The following is a 19,633-nucleotide window of genomic DNA, read 5'->3' on the forward strand; positions in this document are numbered from 1 at the left end:
TTTTATTTAAAAGCCAAAAGGTTTGAAAATTAAAAAAAATTCTATTCCATTACTTTTAAAAAGAAATCTTTGCATTTTTATGAATTTCACAAATATTTAATTTTTTTGGGTCATCTTCAACAGTTGTAAATAAGTCATTTTTAGAAAATAGAAATCAAGTTGGGGTAGAGTCTGATTCGAAACTCTGACCTCTGATCTGTGAGTCTGCAACACTTGCCACGGGACCACAACTTGAATCATTTTTGACATTAATATTTTAAATCCTGTGCCTTTCAAATGTGATAGCCAATCAATATCCTTGAATTATGAGGAATTATTTTAAAACGAAAAATAAATCAATCCCTTATTTGATAGCGCTGAAATAATTATTTCATGAATCCTGAAACATGTGAAAGCGCCTGAAAAGAACGGTGCATACCTTCTTAACGGTTATAAACAAATAAATATATTTAATAAATAAAAAATGTTCCCGGGTTGGGTCGACGATCGCAGCGAACAACCTTCAACTCTCCTCACATTTCTATGTAATTTAGTTTCTATGCATTTTACTGATCAGTGTTGCGCTCGTTCGCAAATCATAAAAGGTAGCGTTATCCGCAGATACTGAAAATATGTTTTAAAACGTAAATAATAGAACTATGTAGATTTAAATTGTGTGTATATATAAATAATATAATACAAATAATACTCAGAATCCTGATACAGACATCTACTGAAGAAATATTCCACAAATCACAACTTATGACACCAAAAATATTATATGCTAAAATAATACTCACTTACAGATTTAAAAACTACTCTTACTCAAATGAAAGGCATAACCCCTACAATACATCGAAAACAAATGATATAATCACTAGGTTCTTAACACAAAGACAACTTAAACAAATACAAACTAATACCACTTTCGGACAAAGGGATTTCGAGAATTATTCAATTAAAATCTATAACTTCTACTTCCACTATCTATTAAAACAATTAGTAACGAAAAAATGTTTAAAAAGGCTATAAGAAAATGGAGAATGGAGCTAGGCAGAAGTAAAATGGATTGTCTCTTTCGCCTAAACCAATATTGAATCAACCGCTCCACAAGTGTATAGCTTATGTTAGGTTTTTGTTATTTTCATTGTGCGTTTTGTAATATAAATAATATAAATGTACATATGTACCTAGTTTTTAAAACTGTTAATATTTTGTTAATTATCTATGTTTATTAAGTTAGTCTTCTTTGTTTATTTTCTAATGTAAAAACATTTCAAAAAAATATATTGTTAAGTGTTCTTGGCACGGGTAACCCCAGTGAGGACACAATATTTTTATTATTAATTATAGTTTGTAAGAGAAAAGTATGAATAAATAAATTAAAAAATATTTATACATATTTGGATAATTTATGTAGCCCCATTTTTGTGAAAATCACCTCAAAGGCGATGTAAAATAAATAAATATCTCAGCACGTCTTGTAGCTACAGAGTGTATAGACGGTTAGGATTCTAGTTCCTCGTCTCCAATTGTGGTATATTACAAGTATGATGTATAAGAGCTAGATTGCAGCTCGTCTTGCAGCTACAGAGCGCATGGACCGTAAGAAATCTAGTCCCTATTTCCATTTTATATTTTATTTGACAATGAAATTTAGAGTTAAAGTGATATTTTAGAAAACAAAATATAAAACAAATTTATAAAAAAATAAGTTAGATTACAACAAGTCTTGCAGCTACTGAGCGCATGGACGGTTGGAATTCTAGACCCCATTTACTAAATTTAAATATTTGATAGTTGATAACATTATCCATTGAAGCTAGATTACTTATCGTCTTGCAGCTACAAAGTGCTCGGACGAGTAAAATTTTAAAATTATCAATAAATTCACAAAAATAAACATTGAGCATAGTAGTAAATTTATAGTGTTTACGATAAAAAGTGATTATGATATAAAGAAGCTAAATTACAGCACGTCTTGCAGCTACAGATCGCATTGACAAGAAGAAATCTAGCCCCTGTATTATTTGCTTATATCTGTTTTATTAATTATTATTTTTTTAACTTTAACAACGATGTTTTGAGTTTGTCATTTTTTTGTAGACAAAAACTGGATTCAACCCCCAAGAGAACTGTCAATATTAACATATTACAACAGAGATTGAGAACATTTTAGTGAAGGTAAAATAGAAATCTAGGCATCTACGGGGCTTATGACCCGTCATTAGCTGGTTTAAGTAGTCACTTTTGCACACTGTGTAGCATTCAATGACAAGTCATCAGCCCTGTAAATGGCTAGATTTCCACATTCCCTTTTTAATAATGTTTCCTCTCTCTATTAAGACTGAAAACTTATTTAATAATACACGGTATAGCAAAATTTAGGTGCCGTATCTTAAAATTCTAATTTAATTCTTAAATTATTTAATAACTAAATTTAATAATTAATTTTCATAATTAATATTATTATTATAATAATTAATATTATGGATAAGATTGTCTTAAATATTTTATTATCATTTTCTTTGATCAATAAAACTGAAAAAGGTGTTTTCAGTGGCTGAAATAACTGAAAAGTGGGCGGGAATAAGTTTTCTTTCCATATCCCGCTAAGCCTAGTCACAAGGGTACACAGTTGCAGTAGCGACCCGGCTTGGGTTGGCGAACTCAGCAAACAGCCTTCAACCCGCCTCACTTTTGTATGTATTACGCCGTCATTACTGGCACTGCACAAAGACATGCATAGTGCATTACGAGCGCGCATTGCATGCGGATGCATTTATTTTTTACGTCATTTCAAGATTATTTCCAGCTAATGCAGTTTAGAATCCATAACAAATTGGGCCTTACTTATAAACCTGGTATATTACGCCTAGGCGTAATGGAAAAATAAGGATGGAAATGCCACCCATATTCTACCACTATAATAAGAATTGTATTCGCATCCGTATTCTACCACTTTACTTTATGCCAAGTTTATGATTCTTACCTTTTAAATTCTTACTAAATGCACGCTTGTACAAGCATTAATACTTCATTCTAGATTACGCTGATGTTTCCATGACTGATTTAAGCTGTAAGCAACTTGATAAACTTGGACGACTTCAGAATACTTGCATAAGGTACATTTTTGGTCTAAGGAAATATGACCACATTTCTGATTATCGTAGGCAACTGAAATGGCTCAAAATTAGACAGCGGAGAGACTATCACTCCCTCTCACTTCTGTTCAATATACTTCATAGTCCAAACGCTCCTATATACCTACGGGAAAAATATCAAAGCTTTTCAATTCATAGTTTACCTCTTCGTTCTAATTCTTAAAGAACTCTCTTAATACCTATCCACAATTCCTCTTTCTTCTCTAACTCATATAGTGTCCATGCGGTTCGACTGTGGAATCATCTCCCATCCACCATCTATCAGATGTTACTACATTATCTCTGTTTAAATCTCGTCTGAAGAAACATCTCCTTTCCCATCCTTAATCTCTTCTCCTTTCCTCTTTCCTCTTTTTTCCCTTTTCCCCATAGAGCAATAGTATTGATTTAAGGTAATTTATAAACAATTACGTTTACTTCTATTTTTATATATCTTTAGCTTTTTAATCTTTACTTTCTATTGAATATGTTTAAACTTAGATAATAAAAAAAAACTTTTATTTTATTTGTTGGTTGGAAGAAATTGCCATTTGGCAATAAGTCCGCCAATGTACAAATAACATTATGAACAAAAAGTAAATAATTTATTTTTTTAAAAATTATTAAGGCTCACTATCTCGTCTTTTAAAAATATTATCTTTTTGCGTCAAAACAAAATACAAAAAAATATTTTTGTCAATTGCTAGTTTAGTTGTGCCCAGATAAAAGGGGAGAAAACCATACGTTTTGTTATTTAAAAACACCAATGTTTCAAAATTACGCCTTCAAAATAATTCATTAAAAAAACATCAGATTCAGACAACAATTTTCTAAGGGTTTTCTTATAAAAAGTGCACATAAAATGTTTATATAACTAAGATGTAATTACTTTTTGAACGGCAAATTACGCTTCTTAAAATTTTGACTAAACATAGGTACATTGGTACTCAAATAAAGATAAAATATGAAAGTAAAGTTTGTTTTAATTATGAAAAAATAAATTAAGGGAAATCTTCTATTTTGTTTTTTTAAAAAGAAACACAAACGTTTTATACCACACGAATATTGCCGTATTCTTTTAAATTGGAGGTTAACTTATGCTTTCAATAATATAAAAAAATATAAACGGCAAATCTGCCTTTTACAAAAAATTATAATACTAACATATTTGGCTTAATATATATATTTTTTTAAAAACATAAATTTCTTTATACCCAAGATTTATAAAAAAAATTGAACCGAAAAATTAAACAAGATTTATATTTTTAAAAATAAACAGCATTTTCAGTAGAAAGTTTAAACAATTCAAGAATAAATGTAAAAAACAAAATTAAATAATAAAACATTCTACAGTAATACAACAAGAAAATCATAAGTACTGTTTCATACAGCTGGGCAAAGTGATAAAAAAACTGTATATTTTATGAAATGCAAATTATATATTATGTGCAATATTTTTACATTACATTTATATCGGCTTTATATTGGCGGCCACCGTGGTGTAGTGGTCAAGACGCTTGACTCACGCTCGGAAGGTTCCAGGTTCGATTCCCGGTGAGAACACAAAAATCAAAATGAATTTTTCTCAAGCCTGGGTGTTCTGTGATGTAATTCACCACTGTAATTGGGCCTACTGGCCTGTAGTGGTGCAAAAATAAATGAAAATGAAAAAAAAAAAAAAAATGAAAAAATATCGGCCATTGGACGAAATGAAAATATTTCAATTTTCAAATATTTTATCACTGTACAGGCATATAAATTATTTTACCTGTTATTTGAGGTTAATTATTTTACTTTTCAAATAACTCATCTGTAAGCCCTGATAAAACATAGATTTTGTTTCTAGCTATTCAGGACAGTAATAAAAAAGTATGACGTATTATTTGTAAATAACTGCAAAAAATAAACGTACAAGTATTGTTAATAACTTTGATGAATAAATAAATAATAATACCGTTGCCGTTTCAATACCTTATTGTATTTACGGATTGCGCTGGAGTTACCATTTCCAACAATGCAATGTTAAGGGAGGTATTTGTGGTACTGCGTATCTAGGGAGGGAAATGAGGTCGGTTTCCCCCGTTTGCTATAAGGGTTGAAGGTTGTCCAACGTTCTAAATTTTAAATGAAGCATTTGAAAATATATTGTCTAGGTTTGCAAGTTTCCACTGCATTTGTGTGTACTGTATATTGTAAATGTGCATGTATGTAAATTCATGTGGTAATCTTAAGAGCTTAAAGCTTGGACATATTTTCAAAAATATATTTACATGGTGTTGTATCACTATTTAGTTAACAAATTACAATCGAGATGGATAACATTTTTAGCAAATATGGATGTATAGACATTTACAGGGCTTATGTATTTTTTTTATTTTTTTAATTATTTATTTACAATTTTAAAAAACCCCGTTAGGGTTACATTAGAAATTTTATATTGTCTAGTCATTTTATGTCTCGTCTAGTCTAGTTAGTTCAGTCATCATGTGTTTTTTCAGATTGATTTTAAATTTGTCTCCAGTAAAAGTTTTCAAGTAGTAAGATAAGTCGTTGTAGTGTTTAAATCCATTATGTAGTATTTTTGACTGTCCTGTGTTTGTCTTTGCTTTTTCAATATGATAGTGTTGTTGTTGTCTGGTGTTATATTTGTGTATGTCAGCATTTTTGGCTAATATTATGTCAAAACAGTAATTGACTAAATATCTACACTATACTATAAATAGAGGAGAGGATAAAGGAGGAAAGAACGAGGAAGGAGAAAAACTTAAATATACAGGAAATGGCATTCCAATCGTGATTTGAATGTGAATAAAGAAGGGGAGTATCTGACGTCAATGGATAGATCATTTCACAATCGAGCGGCTACTACTGTGAGAGAGCAGGCAAACAAATAGGGTTGTGAACGGGTATTGAAAGTGTTCTCTAGTTACTCTCTCAGATAAACAGGTGAAGTGAGATTATTTCAAATGTCGTAAAGAAGTGATAGAATGTAAATGTTTCTTCTATGCCTGTTACCGATCCAATGTAGTTGCGTGCGATATTTAGTTGTGAAGTCAAATCTGCGAAGGTTAAAGATATAACGTATGCAAATATTCTGCAATCGGTTCCAACTTATCGAGCAGTTTAGAATTAGCATCTGGATAACAAACGTATGCATAATCAAGGAGTGGAAGAAGTAGGCTCTGGACTAATGTTTGCTTAACATTAATTGGCCAGAAATTCTGCAACCTTTTAAATGAGTGCAAACTACTGTATATAACAGTTTAAGAGTACTTCGTGTACCCTATCTTGCCGCCATAAATGCTTGTGTATGATAATATCAAAATTTTTGACTGATGTCCCAAACAGGCGATGTGGGATTTTTTCTATTAATATGTATTTCATTGATATGTTATTATGCTTTATTTTTTTAATACACTGTTTTATTATTATGTTTATTATTAAACAAAAAAAAAAAAAAATGCATGAACATTCACCATTTTGCCTATGTTTGAACATCCATATTTCTTCAATTCTTCCACCTGTTGCTTTTAGTGAAGTTAAAGAGCTGAAACCTTTATTGTTGTGAAGAGATTCACCTGACTGAATTATTTCACATTCTAGGCAACGCCTGAAAACAGTTTTCCAATTTTTAAACTTCTTCTTGGTTTCATTAAAATATTTGAGTTTGTTACACAGTGTGTAAAGTGGCCACTTAAACCAGCCAATGATAGGTCATAAGCCCTGTAAATGCCTAGACTTCCATATTCCCTTATTTAAGGTACTCTCCATCCCTGTTGTAATTTGTTAATCTTAATGACTCCCGAGGGGGTGAAATCCAGTCTTTTGTCTACGAACAAATCGGGTTGTGGTCCTATGGCTAGTGTCTCGGACTCACGGACCAAAGGTCTGTGGTTCGAATCCCACTCTGCCCCAACTGGATTACCATTTTCTAATAGTGAGTTATTTACAACTCGTTGAAAATGGCCCTCAAAATTAAATATTTGCGTGAATCATAAGAACGCAAATATTTCTTTTTACTAAAAAAAACATTTGGAAAAACTCAAATATGGTAAAAATAAAAATGAAAAAATATGTTATTTTTACATAAATGAACTGTATCGAATTGAATTGAGAAATAAATCCCTCGATTTCGAATGTGGGGTGAGTTTTCGCTAAGCCGAGTACATTTTCAGGTTGCAATTTCCAGCAAGGACGACTGCCGGGGACGCTGCTAATGTCATAGACCTGTGCACTCTCATATTGATTATGGCTGCATATAGGTCACCGCTGAAGGCGATTACAACTATACAATATGCACCGCTCTATGGGCCCGAGTACCTGATACTAACTTGTTGGATTTATGCACAATACGGTGCATTATGAAACACTGCAACTCTTAAAATATTTATTTTGCGTTTAGTTCTGTGTAATATTATATACCGGGTACGATACAGGGTGAGCAGAAGTTTGAAGACTGCAAGTTTCTAAACTGCAAAAAATCAATCATTCTTTTGCCTCAAAGTGCGTATGATCTTACAATGAGGTACTCCTTGAAATAATTCAGGCTTTGCCAACAAAAAAAAAAGATTTTGTCAGGCACATGTTGTTTAGAAAGAGCTACTCTAGAGTCAAAGATGTCATGTTCACATCAGTCATCTGTGTAAGTAACAATATTTTGAGTTTCTCCAATTTTTGGCCAAATTCCAAACAAAAAGGAAGAATTGAAGGAATATAGATGTTCAAATATATTTATTTATTTGACACTTTATATACATATACAATAAATATTCATATACATAAATATACATACACGAGATGTTTATAAATATACATAAATATACATACACGAGAGGTAGTATTATACATGATCAATATAGTGCAGGCTATTGGTAAAATAAACCAAAGTAGGGAAGAAAATGCCGAACACTCCTCTAGTATAACGGAAGGCCTGTTGACTGCTGCCAACAGGCCGGCTTCTCCTGAAGAGTTTTGAGTGGTTTCCTCTCCACATAAGCAAATGCTGAGAAGTTCCTGATTGGCCCACATTAGTATATCCCTCCTGATCCCAACAGTTTAGATCAATTTAAAGAAATTTAATTGCAGAAAAATCCACTTTTGATATATAAACCTTGTATATTATAAGCAAGGTAAATAATAAAGCAACTCCCATATAAAAAAAAATATAAAAAAATATACATATAAGGGCGGGCATATTGCCTTAAAGCAATTTCTTCCTACCTACCCAAACCGTTCAGTTTGAGAAAATTATAAATACATGGACATATTGAATCTTACAATTTTATACAAAAATTAAAAGCAAAGATTAACAAAATAAAAATATATTTAAAAAAAATAACACTATACTATGAAGAGAGGAGAGGGGATGGGAAGGAAAGAAGAAGGATAAAGGAACAATTTAAATATTTAGATAGTGACATTTCAATCTTGACTTAAATGTAAATAATGAAGGGGCGTCTCTAACATTAGTGGGTAGATTATTCCACAATCGAGAAGCTACTACTGTAAAAGAGGAGGCAAAAAATTAGAGCGATGACAGGGTATTAAAAGGGTTATCTTGTTACTAGAACGAAGAGATAGTCCGTGTTGTGAAAGAGGTTGGATGAGCTCTCTCAGCTAAACAGGCGAAGTGGGATTATTTAAAATATTGTGAAGAAGTAATAGAATGTGAATGTTTCTTCTAAGCCTGATACTGAGCCAGTGTAGTTGCGTGCGATACTCGGTTATGTGGTCAAATTTGCGAAGATTAAAGATATAACGAATACAAATATTCTGCAATCGTTCTAATTTATCAAGCAATTCAGAGTTAGCATCTGGATAACATACCTCCGCGTAGTCAAGGAGTGGAAGAAGTAAGCTCTGAAAATATAGAAAATATAGGCAGAATGGTGAATGTTACACAGTGTGTAAAATGGCCACTTAAACCAGCCATTGCCAGTTAGTGGGTTTGCCTACCATGCCTAAGGTCACGGGTTCAATTCCCGGCAAGGTCAATACAAAAAATAAATTTAAAAATCTAGTGTAGTGAGTGTGGGAATTTTAGAATGACATAAAAATGTACTAGCCTTCTCAGTAGATTACTTCTGTCTGTAGAGCACACTCCCTGCATGGCTCTCCGGAGCCTGGAGTTATGATCCCTGCGTACTTTTGACTCCAGAACCTTAAACAAAATATTAGATTGCATAAGTTTAAACCGTGTATGCTGGTGCTTAGTGAAACATATGTAACTGAAGAAATAACAAGTAATGTAGTGTAAGTGTGAATGTAAAGTGGCCACTTAAACCAGCCATTGACAGGTCATAAGCCCTGTAGATGCCTATACTTCTATATTATCTTCTCTTAAATGTTCTTCATCTCTGTTGTAATATGTTAATCTGTGTAAGCTGTCAGCTTCTGTGCAAACTTTCAACTCAGGTTCGCGCCCCGTAGTTCTGACATAATCAGCCGGCAAACAGTCATCAATGCACGCCTAGGGCGTCGAGAACCTGACGTCTTCCAAAGTAGACAAGCTTGGTAAATATATCGGTTTTTTTATTTGTATTATTCCTAGGGTTGATGGTGTAAGCCCCTACTTTCTAACATAAGATGGAGTGACCTCATTGCAAGCGTTCAACTTTGACCTAAATGGTCCATTATTTAATAAATTTCCATGCGAAGGATTTTTTTACAGGTGAAATCAAATAATAAAATTGATTTCACCCCCTAGAGTTATTTATTTATGTATTTATTTATTTATTAACGTACATTGTCCATGTATACAATTTATAAAGTTTAAATTTTACAATAAAAGAATAGTTTAAAACATTTAAAAACAAAAGAAAGAAGCATTGACAAACATAAGGGACATCGAGACAAGATCTGGACTATTTATTTAGTGCTCGTTTAAATCGTTGTAAACTTAAACCAAAAAAGTCCAGATCTTGTCTTGAGTTAACAATACGACAAACGCGGGTCATTGGAGAATTTAGGCCATAGTTTGTTCTATGCTGATCGATGAACAGTACTTCATTGTTTCTCAATCTACGAGTTATAAAGATATACTAATTACAACTAGAATGGAGGAAAATTCAAAGAAGGAAATATATAAGTCCAAGCATTTACAGGGCTTATACTTATATACAGTAATACATTAAAGAAAATATACAGAGAATAAAACCAATGACAAATATCCACAGAAATACATTAAATACTCGTACAATACATGTTAGTTTGTTTGTGTGAGTGTAAGTGTGTGAGAGGGTGGGTGAGTGGGTGTTATAATAGAGTGAGGGTGGACATGTGTGTAAATATTATTGAACAAGTGTCGAAAATATATAAAATATGAAGAATTAGATCTAAAATAAGATTTTGTTGTAGAAACTACTAAGTTTAAGACAAAAATTTAATCAAAAATATTGTTGATAAATCCACCTGGTTTATGAAAAAGTATAGAATTTGAAAAAAATAACGTTTTCTGTTGTAAGTTGTAGTATGTTGGTGAAATAATTCAATTAGATGAATCTCACCCGCATAAATAAAAGTTTTAGCTCTTTAACTTCACAAACATCAACAGATGAAAGAATTGAAGGAATAAAGATGTTTAAATATGGGCAGAATGGTGAATGTTGCACAGTGTGTAAAGTGGGAACTTAAACCAGCCATTGACAGGTCATAACCCCTGTAGATGCCTAGACTTCTATATTACCTTTTTATTAAATGTTCTTCATCTCTGTTGTAATATGTTGACAAAAATGTGTGTTTTGTAACGCGCATTTTAAATGTTAATTTGTTACAAGGGGAAGTTCAAAGTATACTTACGAGCTAAACGTATAAGTGGAGAGTTCTGGGCTTAGTTCGTACGAACTGCTGGCACATGAAATAGAGAGATCGACGTGTGACAGGTGCAGTAGCCAGGAACATTTAATGATAACTCCGGAGAGTCGGACTATCAAGGCGTCCACTAAGTATGTCATGAAGGACCCCCATGTCAAATAGTAGACGGCGATCTTCTAAACTAAGCAAGTGGTGTTTTTGCAGGAAGACATGTAATTTAGATTGGTATTTTATTTTATTCAGAAAACACACAGTCATACATAATAAGTATTAAAGACAACATTTTTTTAACATAAAAAGACCAATTAAGTTTTCATAAATTATGCAAAAGTTATAAACATTAAATGTGACAAAAAAATAAATAAATAAGAATTTTAAGTGAGAAAAGAATAATTGTTAACATTTGCGTTTTCCATTGAGGTGACAAATTAAAATAAATAAAAATACCGAATGTACACTCCGAGCCATCCACGCACACACATGAACGCACATATAAAACATACACAAACATATACATTACATGCGGCACATATACATAGCACAAACCACTCAAGATGCACATTCAGCAACTATCCCAAATAATCGACCCCATGAAGAATTTTTCTGTACAAATGCAACGTGCAGTTAAAAATGTCTACATCAATACTGAGTCCATTATAATTTCTACAGGTACGTCTAATGAATGAATTCAAGGTATAATATGGTATACCTGCATCTCCAGTTAATATGTCTAAGAATCTCCATTGACTTTTCTCGAACCTTTCTTTATGTGTGACACAGAGGATGCATACTTGAGCAAACTTCATAAAAATTAACAGATGGAAAAATGGAGGAAATATGGATGTTATTGCCTCCTAAACCATCCCTTTTAAGATAATGCATTTTCAGAGAAACAGTCAATAGATTTTATCCGTGTTATAGATTTTTCTAGATAGAGCTTCCCATATCCCAGTCACGTTGTGGGTGTCGGGATAGGCCAGCAGAGGGGGTAGTAGCCGGGGCCAGGAGAGGGGGTTACGTGGTAACGTCATGCCCCAGTTTAGAGGTCATTAACATCGTATCCAGGACTCCCCTTTTCTCCGTGTATCCTATTTTCTTTAGTATGTATTATATCGGCGGTAGAAATTTCAAATACAGTAAGGGACTTAGTGGAAAATGTCGAAATGAAGGAATATCTAAATTTTAAATATTAATAATTTAAGTTGGCGATGTTTTAAATGATTTCGGATTGGTTTTAAATCCCTGCAAAACATAGCTTTCAAACAATTTTATCAATGAGGAAGTTCAGTGGTTTTATACAATTTTTTATTTGCTTAAAAAATTGTTATTTGTTAATTAAAAAATCATAGCGCTGATAATATGAGACTTAAAGATATTTTTAAAACAGCATCGCTTAGTTTTTTTTTTTTTTCACACTAGTATATTCATATTACAAAAAAAACAATAATAACGTATCCCAAACTCTATGAGGCCAAGGGTCCTGTTTTGAGTTGGGATACAACATAATTGAGTTGGGATACAACATAATGGAAAGTGGAAGCACGTACATAATTAAATAATAGAAAAAATCAAATATTATGAGATAAACATAGGTACTATATTTCAAAGGGCATCCGGACAACACTCTTAACAGTATATAAATCTATGCAATATCTCGCAGCTGTTTTCTGCAATGGTCTTTTCCCTTAGACAAAATTCAGACTAGTACACTCCTCGTGAAAATGGCTTTCGTTTTAGAGAGCTTAACATGTTCATCCAGGACATTGAGCACTCTTGAGGCCACAAAAGAAAATTTCCTCTGGGCAAACGTCGTATGTGTTTTTGGAATTAAATAATTTAAATAACAGGATTTGATAAGATTAAGAAAGGGTCTCTGAGATGGTTTGGTCACGTAGAACGAATGGACGACGAGAGAATGGTAAAACAAGTATATATGGCAAAAATGAACGGCAACGTTAGACGAGGACGACCAAGGAAGACGTGGCATGATCAGATAAACCAAAATCTTAAGTCTGGTCATGTCAAAAGCAGACAGAACCGAAGGGCATGTATGACAAGATGTATGAATATGGAAGAGGCTAGGATTGTATGCCAGGATAGACGTGTGTGGCGGTCCATTCTCTCTGCCTACCCCTACGGGGAAATGGCGTGATGGTAGTAGTAGTAGTAGTAGTAGTAAATAACAGGAAAATCTCGTACGAGCATTCTGCTGTGATGTATTCTTGTGGCCGCATGACTAGAAACGTGTCAATGACTCTTTTAAAAAAAAAAGTCTAGTGTCCAAAAGCTTCATGAATTGAAACTATGTCTCAAATGGTGAATGGTGGGGGGGGGGGGGGGACGCAGCATCACTCTTGTTATTAGTTTTGGTACGTTTATTAGGGGGTTCATGATAGACGCAGTGCAACCTCCCCAGCCCACTACGCCAGAGGTTGCCACTGACTGGAAAATATCAAAATACACAGTTCTGAGAGTGCCAATGTCCAAGATGTTCCTAATTGAGCAGAATAAATGACACAGTTTTCTTTTTACCTAGTTAGGAAGACTAGACATGATCCAGAGAAATCTATTACCTAAGTGTTTATGTAGTAGAAGTTATTGTTATTTTTGTTAATAAACTTTGATTATTATTATATTTTTGACAATAAATTTTCCCAGATATTTAATGTACTGGTTTTTAAATCTGGCATGCACAATTGAATTTTAATTCCAAATTAAGATGGAATTCAGATGATGATCTGTTACCAATACTAAACGTAATATATTTGGTTTTATTTACATTCAGGGTAAGCAAATTATTTTTTAGCCAGGTTTTCACCGCTACCATAACACAGTTTGATAGTATTTTAATAAATAAATATACCAAAAACCACTGAATAACCCCATTGCTCGATTGAAAGGCGAATTTCTTTCTTAAGTCATACTTCCTGAAAAGTATTTCATGGTTGCAATAATACTCGTACTCGGCGTGAATTACATAACGCATGAATGTCTATCTGGGTAAATTCAGCATGGCGGTATCTGCTCCAGTTTCGAGGTCATTAACACCGTTTCCAGGGTCCTCCCCCCAAATACAAACGCCCCCTCATCCCCCGAGCCCCTCAGCGCAGCGCCACACCCCTCCGACCCATAACTTTGCACTCCTGCGCTGAAATATTCACCGTGAAATATTTTTCAGGAAATGAAAAAAACTGAAACTGAAAAACAAGGCATTAAAGAAAATGTCAAAGTAAAGTAAATTTCATCATCATTATCATCATCATCATCATTCCCTTTCTGCATCTAATGGTTCATAGGACACTTCATTTGTACACCAATTGCAGCGTTTCTTAATCATTTCTGTAACATAAAGGTAAGATGAATAGTCTTACGCGTCAGGTGCCAGTCCAGGGACAAACAAACATTCTAGTTTAAAACACTTTTTTAAATTAATATTTCACGTTAATCATTTCGGGAATCAAACCCGAGACCTCTTGCATGGTAGGCAAACGCGCTTACCACTTAACCACTAGGCCGACAAATAAATAATAAAAAAAAGTGAATTTAGTCAATTTAAATTTAGAAATTTAAATTGCGTATTATTTTATATTATATGCTTTTTCCGGGAGGATAACGAATACAGTTCTGAGTGTGGTAAAGAACCAAAACCCTGGACAAGTGTTTTCGACTCGATAGCCACTCTCATATAAAAATCCTGAATGAAAAAATAGAGGGGAGATAAGTCCGCCCCCTTGTGTAGTGTTTGTCGTGTTCGCCTACCATGCGTGATGTCCTGGGTTCAATTACTTGAAAGGTCAACATGAAACATTTGTTTCGGTGATTTAACATTGCAATATTTCACCAGTCCAGGGCTGGATCCTGAAGCGTGAGACTGATTGCCTTGCCTTTCTTTAACACATGATCGAAATAAATTGCATTTGATTTACCAATGCAGTGCACTATGCACTATCAGGTGCGGATTAGGATTCAGTAATCATTATTTTAAACAAAAAAGTATTGTGGCATTTCCTTAGGCAAAAAAAAATAAAACATCACATAATCATAAAATTTTCCACATCACTAAACTTCCTAATTTAATATAACGGCTAATTTTATTGGCGGCCTCCGTAGTGTAGTGGTCAAGACGCTTGACTCACGCACGGAAGGTTCCGGGTTCGATTCCCGGTGAGAACACAAAAGTTTCTAAATTTTGTTCCACGAAGTTCGGCAAAAGGTCTCTGGAATACATTGGTCGTATACAATTTAATAAACTGCCTGATGACCTTAAAAATGAAATGTCGAGTGGTAAATCTCAAAGACCAGAAATGAAGACCTATTTCTTGAATCTTTTTGAAAGTGATAGTTTTTAGCTCAGTTTCTGTGAATAGTCTATATATTGTGTTTTAGGTTTAAATGTTTTTCTTTTCTTTTTTTAATATTAAGTTCACAGAATGTTTAAATGTTTTTATTTTCTTTTTTAATATTAATTTCACAGAATGTTTAAATGTTTTTCTTTTCTTTTTTAATATTAAGTTCACAGATTGTTTGAATGTTTTTATTTTCTTCTTTAATATTAAGTTCACAGATTGTTTAAATGTTTTCTTTCCTTTTTTAATATTAAGTTCATAGATTGTTAAAATTTGTTAAAATTTTTATTGTTTAAATGTATACTATGTATTGTTACAAGAAATGTACTATTTTTTTTATGTACCGTCCCAAATGAGTTTTCTCGTACAACTCCTGGGAATATAATATCATGATATTCATGTCTTATATGTTTTATTAATAAATAAATAATAAATAATATGTGATTTTTCTCAAGCCTGTGTTCTGTGATATAATAAACCACTGTAATTGGGCCTCCTGGCCTGTGTGGTGCAAAAATAAATCAAATCAAATCAAATATAACCATTTTCCGACTTTTCTGTGTCTACATTATAAGTTATTTATTTATTCATACAAATACATATATTTTACAAAAAAATAATAACGCTTTCCTAACTCTATAAAGCCAAGAGCCCTGTGTTAAGTTGAGATACAGTTTAATGGAAAATGGAGCATGCACATCATTAAACAATAGCAAAATAGACATTAAAAATTATTACTTAAACAAATATTTCAATAAACATCTGGAGACATGCTTCATAGTGTATAAATCTATGCAATATCTCGCAGCAGTCTCCTGCAATGGTCTCTTCCCTTAGACAAAATCCAAACTTGTACACTTCTCCTAAAAACGGCTTTAGTTTTCAAGAACTTAATATGTTCATCCGGGACATTGAACACTCTTGGGGCCACAAAAGAAAAATTTCTCTGAGCAAATTTCGTACGTATTTTTGGTTTTAAAGTAAATGTTATAAAATAATCTTCACGTTCGTTTGAAAATGGCCTAACAAGGCGAAGCGATTGTCACGAAATTTTTGTTTTTATATTTTTTATATTTATAAAAATAATATAAAGTGTTCAGTAGACTCAAATCAGTATTTGATTTCTAATATTATAAGTTTAAATATGGAGTTCTACAAAATTAACACCAAATCAATCAATAAATGTTAGAACGGCAGCTCAATATAACTCACCTATTGTTAGATTACAGAATACCGGGAATGAATATGCATCACATTTTGATATATTTAGTTTATCTCTGCCTAACTTAAAAAATAAAGTGACCAACATATTTTTATCAAAAAGAGCAAATCATCTTCAGAAGATTGGGTTGGAATAGTTATAATTTGATTGATTAATGTATTTTGTTATTGTATAATTTCTTTAAAATATGTATGTATTTCAGGTAATTAATAATGTGTACAGTACGAGTACATTAATATTTCACACTCGATTTTTTTTTTTTTTAATATTTTTATTTCTAAGCACTCTTTATACCACATATATGTAAATGGCAGAAATGCCGTATATAAATAAATAAATAAATAAATAATGTAGTCAATTCAATGTTCGACAACAAAGTTAAAGCTATAAATTTTAATGGAAGTTATATTATTTGACATGAAAAATCACAAAGTAACTGCAACATTTAAGCATGTAAATTATTGATGAAAGTTTATTGTAATTTATTATGTATGAATGTAGAGGAAGCGAGATCTGAATGTAAAGATAGAGTGATGTGGCGTTCTATCCTCTCTGCTTATCCTTACGGAGAAACAGCGTAGTGGTTTGTTGTTGTTGTTGTAGAGCAAAAAAAAATATTTCGAATGAATTTGAATTTCGTTGAATTAAAAAAAAAACAAACAGCTTTATTATATAAAATAACAAAGAGTGATACTTTAATCTACAAATTTGGAATATCAAGTGACCGGTTTCATCGCTTTCGCGACACTTTCGAGACTGCTATCTTTATTAAGGAGTTCAATATATTTATACAAAACAGAGGTAAGGATAGGGAATTCAAAATTATATGAAAGTAAATTAAATAAAATTATTTTTGTCTTAAGGATCATTAACGAAATGAATGTACTTTAGTATAACTCGTCTTTTATTTCTATAATAAAAAACAAAATAATTGTTTTAAAATATATCTGTCTAATAATGAGATGAAAAAATATGAAGAAAATATTTAGTGTCGCATTAGCTTTCAGTGTTAACAATGTATTGTGAACTTTCATAGAGTTTAAGTTTATGCAGTTCGACTTTCACTAGGCTGTATGAATATTGAAAGTTGGTATTTGGTCTTGTAATTTATGCATTGGTAGTGGTGATATAATATGAATGTTTGCGCTGCTTTTAGAATATTGTTCCTGTAATTATGCGATGATCTGTGTACAAGAAGGCTTTGAACACGAACACCGCGAGATATTATAGACCGCTAATTTTCATAAAATTCAAAATCTCGCAACTCGGCGTACCATGTTGGATACGAGCTTTCTCTATAAAATTGTTAATAACCTAATCGATAGCCCAGACATTATTAGAAGCATTTCATATCGAGTCCCTGTCTATAGAACTCGTCATTCTGTTCTCTTGGACATTCCGAACTCACAGACTAATTGACTAACTAATTGTGATTACGCCGGACTCTAAGCATGGCTCGTCTGTGGACAATCTCCCTCCATCTGGAACGGTTTGTGCTCTTCTATTGGCATTCGTCAAAGATGCAAGAATTATTTTTTGGCCAAATTGTTTTATATGCTTCCACATACTATAAAATTAAGTTAACTGATAACAAACAGCATTTCAAAAGAGAAATCAAAATCTATCTGAAGAAAGTTAAGATAGAAGAAATAAAAAAAATATTTGAACGGCAACACTGTACAGTCCACTTCAGAACGGAGTGGAGAAAAATTCAATTGGATAGCAAAAAAATAGACGGATATATAAAACTCGGATACTCGTTTTTATATTTCAATGTTTAATCATTATAATGCCAAAATACTTTATTAATAAGAAGGTGTTCAACAAAAATGTATATAACATAATATATTGCATATTATGTATATTACTAAAAATAAGGAAAGAATAAGGCTACCATTAAAAAAAAAAAACAGAATCCCAAAATTGCATTATGTATTAGGGTTTGAAATTGTATGAAGGGATGCCTGTAAGATGATGTTAATAGATACGTAATCAAAATAAGTGTAAATATTAATTTATACACTATGTTTATATTATTTTTAACTTAAGAAATAAAAATATATATAAAAAAATAAATGTTTGCGTCTTATGATTTACCCAAATATTTCATTTTGAAGGCCATTTTCAACGAGTTTTTATTTAAAAAAAATATTTTTTTTTGCTGTTTTTTTTCCTTACATATATTTACATAGAACTTTAATCACCATAATACACTTTAAAAATACACCTTAAATTAAGCTATAACAATGTTTGAGTATGTCCAAATGCTTGCAGACTGGCTGGATTTCCTCCCTAGAGAGTTATTCATATTAAAATTTATTAATCTTTTCCCTCTCTGTTGAAATAAATTTAAATTAAGCCATATCATAATTTGGAAAAAATGCCTACCAAGACTTCAGCGTCTGAGCGTGGGCCATTCCTTTTTTAATGATTTAAAAGTTTACAGCATATAAATATGGAATAATATAACCATGAAGATAGAAAAAAAACAAACAATATATACTGATAGAACAAAAGACAGGATTTATTTGCAGTATTTCATTAAAAATAACACACTATTAGAAAATGGGAATCATGATTATGTGTGATTCTTAATTTGTATAATTTATATTTTAAAAAATATTTCTGAATCTCTTTTTTGCATTGTATTCTTTGGAATTTTATTATTTATTACTTAAACCTTTTTTTCTAGATTGTTATTCTATTGCATCACATGTCATTATAATTTAATCTAATTAATTTTACTACGTATTTTAATTGTTATTTATGGCTTGACACGGGCATAGCCTAATAAGCATTTAAACTAGTGTGAGTTTTGAATGAATAAATAAATAAAATTAAATAAATAAATGTAAGGGTAAGATCCGAACCACGGACCTTCGAGCCGTGAGTCCGAGACACCAGCTACGAAACCACAACCCGATTCAATTTATAATATTTTACTTTATTATATTATGTCTTTTTGCTATCTCACCGTGCAATTTTGTCTTTGTAAATTCCTATCGGGCGTGTACATAAATGTATCAATACACAACGGGGCCATCAATTATTGTTATCTTATAAAATTATTGCTAGGAAAAACATGTTGAATAATGTAGTTCATTCGTGGTATGATAAAATCAAGTTTATTA

The 19,633-nt window shown here is 32.0% G+C and overlaps 1 protein-coding gene across 3 annotated transcripts in view; it reads left to right on the forward strand.

The window, feature by feature from the left end:
* Positions 1–19,633, forward strand: part of LOC148283538 (hormone receptor 4-like) — a 253,896-nt gene that overhangs the window by 100,361 nt on the left and 133,902 nt on the right. The window lies entirely within an intron of this gene.

The sequence above is a fragment of the Micrasema longulum genome, unplaced genomic scaffold (assembly GCF_059751315.1).
Source record: "Micrasema longulum isolate JH-2025_06_02 unplaced genomic scaffold, ASM5975131v1 h1tg000224l, whole genome shotgun sequence".
In the NCBI taxonomy this organism is placed as follows: domain Eukaryota; kingdom Metazoa; phylum Arthropoda; class Insecta; order Trichoptera; family Brachycentridae; genus Micrasema; species Micrasema longulum.